Source organism: Rhamphochromis longiceps, linkage group LG12, assembly GCF_057381845.1.
Source record: "Rhamphochromis longiceps isolate RC_006_pf linkage group LG12, R_longiceps_female_GT1.1, whole genome shotgun sequence".
Lineage (NCBI taxonomy): Eukaryota > Metazoa > Chordata > Actinopteri > Cichliformes > Cichlidae > Rhamphochromis > Rhamphochromis longiceps.
Window position 1 is genome coordinate 6200082 of NC_140568.1, and position 5525 is coordinate 6205606.

Below are 5525 nucleotides of genomic sequence, written 5' to 3' on the forward strand. Positions count from 1 at the left end.
ACACACCTTACCATTAAAAAAATAGGGTTCCTTTACAATGTCAGAAGGAGGAAGGCACTAAGGCACCGCCTTCCGCCCCTCGACGCCCTCGCGGTGCCCCCTCCTTCTGACAGGAACTTCCTACAGACCAGGTATGAAGGATGCCTGAGTGGACATACAAAACTCACAAGTTCCTGGCTCTCACAGCTCCTATGCAGAGGGTTAGTCGAAGACGGAGGGGCATCGCGAGGGGCGTCGGGGGACGGGGGACTGTGCCTCACTGCCCTCCCCTTCTCCAAGAAACCCGTCTTCAACAGAGTCGAGAGAGCCGGGAACTTGTGAGGTGTGCATGTCCTGGTGAGCCTCCACCTTTTATAGGTGGGTGCAGCCTCGACTGTACAGAGACAGACCAGACCAGCTGCACCACACAGACACTTCAAACCTAATCTGAGTACAAAACACACACACACACACACACACACACACCTTACCATTAAAAAAATAGGGTTCCTTTACAATGTCAGAAGGAGGAAGGCACTAAGGCACCGCCTTCCGCCCCTCGACGCCCTCGCGGTGCCCCCTCCTTCTGACAGGAACTTCCTACAGACCAGGTATGAAGGATGCCTGAGTGGACATACAAAACTCACAAGTTCCTGGCTCTCACAGCTCCTATGCAGAGGGTTAGTCGAAGACGGAGGGGCATCGCGAGGGGCGTCGGGGGACGGGGGACTGTGCCTCACTGCCCTCCCCTTCTCCAAGAAACCCGTCTTCAACAGAGTCGAGAGAGCCGGGAACTTGTGAGGTGTGCATGTCCTGGTGAGCCTCCACCTTTTATAGGTGGGTGCAGCCTCGACTGTACAGAGACAGACCAGACCAGCTGCACCACACAGACACTTCAAACCTAATATGAGGACAAAAAACACATACATACATACATACACACAGACACAGACACACACACACACACACAGACACAAACATCTTACCATTAAAAAAAAATAGGGTTCCTTTACAATGTCAGAAGGAGGAAGGCACTAAGGCACCGCCTTCCGCCCCTCGACGCCCTCGCGGTGCCCCCTCCTTCTGACAGGAACTTCCTACAGACCAGGTATGAAGGATGCCTGAGTGGACATACAAAACTCACAAGTTCCTGGCTCTCACGGCTCCTATGCAGAGGGTTAGTCGAAGACGGAGGGGCATCGCGAGGGGCGTCGGGGGACGGGGGATTGTGCCTCACTGCCCTCCCCTTCTCCAAGAAACCCGTCTTCAACAGAGTCGAGAGAGCCGGGAACTTGTGAGGTGTGCATGTCCTGGTGTGGTGAGCCTCCACCTTTTATAGGTGGGTGCAGCCTCGACTGTACAGAGACAGACCAGACCAGCTGCACCACACAGACACTTCAAACCTAATCTGAGTACAACACACACACACACACACACACACACACACACACACACACACACACACACGAAGCGCTGCCTGAGGAAAGCGGGGAGGATCATCAAGGACTCCAGTCACCCCAGCCATAAACTGTTCCGACTACTTCCCACAGGAAGGAGGTTCTGCAGCATCCGGTCCCGTACCAGCAGACTGAGAGACAGATTTTTCCATCAGGCCATCAGACTGCTGAACACTTCATAGACACCTCAGCTTCACAACTGGAACTTCAACATTAATTTCACTCACATGTACTGTACCAATGTACCTGCACATGTGATGTGACAATAAAAGTGATTTGATTTGATTTGACATGTATATTCAAACCTCAAGGACAAAAACCAGAGGACAAAAACTACAAGAACAATATAAATATGGAGAAAACTAACCTTAGAAACATGCAGGGTGACCGGAGACAGCAGCACTGCAGACATGAGGACAGGCAGACAGTTAAGGCTGTGTGAGAGTCAAGTTCACTCCTATATATGACCTCCTATCGCAGAATGCGTTACTGTGACAACGCAGGCTTTGTGCTTTGAAGTGTGGTGATTGGTGACGTCATTGGAACGGCCTGTGATCTTACGTCACACTAGCCCGGATCAATTTGAAAAAGGCGTTTTTGTCTGAAAATGCTCGTGTCCAAACTACCGTTTTCACAGAGTTGTGTGTCCACATTGAAACGGCCGAAAACGCTTACGTTCCAGTACTGCGCATGCGTGAAACGCAAGGTGACTGGACCTGCCTCATTTCTGTCTGCCGTTTATTTACTTTCCGGCTCTTTGAAACGTGCAGGAAAATGAAAAGGAAAAGCGACGAGTTTTTTAAATGGACTAACAATGAGGTGGAGTTGTTGCTGCAAGTAATACAAAAGTACAAAGTTGCAAAAGCGATTGAGAATTAAAGAATTTGAAGAAAAGCTATCTGCTATCTTTGTGTTTTGCAGCAGAGAAAAAATATAGTTTATGTCAATAAAGCCTTTGATCCGGAGAAGAAAAGGATGTCAGGAGGGGACCTGGATCTGTGTGTTTACGCCTGCGTGTTCTGACGCCATGACATCTTGAAGATGCCGTTACCACAGAAACTGATTTTTGGGCATTTTACAAATTTTAGTCCATTAAGCTATTTTTAACCATTTCATTTTAAAGAAAAGTGTCAAATTTGAAGCCTTCAAATCAAAGTAACACCTTTTTTCATATTCATACACCAGTCGTTAATAATTTCTACACCTCTCCCGGAAAATTTAAAACATACAAACAATTTACGGGAAACAATCTTGGAATACACATATTTGATCACGTTAGAACTTGATATTCACACTGGAACTTGTTAAATTATTACAGTAATTTACATTTAAAGAAATTTTCAAACGTACCTGCAGCGAAGTCCAGGTGACAGTCGGGGAGTCCGGGTCCACGGCGAGCCATCTTCAAACTTGAAAAACAAAAACAAGTACAAACGATCCACAGATGAAGTACTTGTTGTGCTCTCAAATTAAATCCGCTTTTAGTAAAATGTTTTGCAAAACTTAGCTTTCCACAGGCTGAGGTTGGAGCAGGTCGAAACAAGTCCACGAGCAAGTGTAAACAGACGTTTGGAACCTTGTGCAGCATTTAAATACCCTCGGCGACCATGGTTACGGTTGTCAACGTGTACACGTGCACGTGATAGAACTATCCGATTGTTCAGTCTGACGTCACTAGCCGTGTCTGGGTCTAAACTCCGCTGCAGGTCCATATATCAAACGATCACTATGGCATTACTGAGAGTTGAAAAACTGTCTAAAGTCTTTCATCTTTAATAAAATGATCAGCGTTCTGCTCTACCAGGTGTAACAATTGAGTTTAACATCCAGGCATCCATGAAAACGGAATTTATGACATTTAACGGAGTTAGAAGTTAGCAGGGAGTTAGCTCGCTAGCTTCTATCTAAATACAATATAACATGTCCTGACTGCGGGGTTTTGGAAACAAGTTAAAACGTACAGCTCTGCTATCACTTCCAACATAAATGAAGACAGAAAACTAAACAGCAGTGACGTTTGTCGCGCGGGAGCCTGGGATTGTTTAGCTAAACGGCCTAAACCGTTTCCCATTCATTCTCTATGGTAGTGCTAAACCACTACGGATGTAATATATTTTTGGCCACTACGGTCTTCCGGCGCTGTAACGAGTTTGAGATGCGGCGGCACTTTTAAAAAATCTCCTCTTTTACGTTTCGGGAGAGAAAACAAGTAACTCAACGCTCGCAACACATCCCAACGCTCCTCATTCATTGATCAAAGGTAAGAAACGTCGTTTGAAATAACAGTAAACCAAACAGAATACATTTACAGGTGTATATTACAGGTAATAGGCGTGTTGCGATTGCATTTACGAAGCATCCATCGCTCAGTTAAAGACGGTGGGAGTTTATCTGCTGTTGTAAAGTGGCACGGTAAAAAATGAATGAACGTGATCCTTAAATAAATTACGTGTTTCATTGACGTGTTTTGCCATTAAATAAACTTTGTAGGTTTCCGACTGCTGTGACACTGACATTACTATAATGTGGTACAATTAAATAACCAATAAGTGTCTTGTTATGAGATGACATGCTAAATGACTGAACCTGCTTTAAAAGAAAATGTATTGCTTTCATGTTGTAATGGTCAGTCACCTTATCAATGCGAAAATCTGTTTTGATATCTCTAACATGAGCAATGCCCACTCGTGTATGAATAAACACGATAGCTTAAATACATATATGTTGTTAATCTACCAGCAATTCTTATGTGCCATGACTACTAAGCAGTTACCACAAATTTTGCAGATATGCCAATAATCATTCAACCATGAAAGGTTTTTATTTACAGACAGAACAGTTTGTTATACCTGGAGGAAAAAACACTTTTATCCCAAATGTTGTCAATGTTCTTTCAAATTGAGTCTCGTTATTGTTCTCCTGTATCCTGCTGTGTAAACCCAGCAGCAAGATTATAACCTGAAATGTCTTTGTTTGTGTTTGGAATCAATTTTGTTTAATATAATTGTTTATTTTTTCACTGCTTGTCAAGATGCAGAAGAAAGTTGCGCCATATCCAGGGAAAATCTCTGTGGTTGTTCCGCAAGGGGCCACTTGGATACCTTCTCCAGGACCCGTCAAAAGAAGCTCGACGGATTAAAAATGACCCCAAACTGCAGGACAAGTCTGCACCTGTGAGGGATGATGTTGTACATCAGAATGCTCTGACTGTCATCTATCAGAGAGGAGGGGATGAGTCTGACATGAAGGAAGTGCAGGGAGAGTACATTCTGCAGTTTGGAAAGTATAAAGGGAAATCTTTCCGGTGGCTTCTGGGGAATGATGTCGGGTACACCATGTACCTGATCAAAGATCTCCAGAAGGAAGAGGCTGCAGGGACCTCTGTGGAAGAAGGGCATGGCAAGGAGAGCTTGCATTCATTTGTACAGTATGCCCTCAGCTTTACAGAGATAAAGACTCTTCTGAACTGCAAGACCAGCAGAGTGAGTGTTGCTGCAGAAGCCTCTGAGGATGATCAGCTGGTTGGCTTTGGCTCACGAGCCAAGAGCACCTGGAAGGAGATTCAGGAGTCTCCTTTCTACGAGGCAGAGAGACAAAGATGGGTGGAAGAAAAGAGGAAATAGGGGAGAAACTGTTGATATTGTACATAAGATAGTTTTGTTCTACTTTTGTAATGTTTATTTTGTTTATATAAATAAAAACTGATTGTAAATATAAAAATGTGAATAAATTGTGTTCTGTAAAAATAGCAGCACAGCTCTCTTCTTTATAACCTCTTAGAGTTCACCTGTATGTTTATATACCTGTGTGTGCTCACCATCAGGTAATCAGTTTTAAAAAACTATGAGTGCAGCCCTGAAAGCTTACATATTATTTCTAAATCACTTCATGTAATGATAACAAGCCATCCTTTCTCTAGTGGGGTCTCACAGCTTTTATCTTTATAATCTTTCTGGTTGATTTGTAATATTAGAAACATGACTGCTGTCTTTTATCTGTGTGACTATACGGCCTGTTTCAGACATGACAACCAGACAGTGTCTGAAGTTATCTTTAATACATGCAACACAGCTGGAGATAGTCCAGACA

At 44.1% G+C, this 5525-nt stretch overlaps 1 long non-coding RNA gene across 1 annotated transcript; it reads right to left on the reverse strand.

Annotated features, from left to right (window-relative positions):
- Positions 1–853: 853 nt before the first annotated feature.
- LOC146656701 (uncharacterized) lies at positions 854–3690 on the reverse strand. Its single transcript, XR_014914178.1, has 3 exons — positions 2787–3690; positions 1804–1838; positions 854–1567 (listed from the first exon to the last, which is right to left on the reverse strand). It is a non-coding gene; the product is annotated as an uncharacterized LOC146656701 (long non-coding RNA).
- Between the last annotated feature and the right edge of the window lie 1835 nt (positions 3691–5525).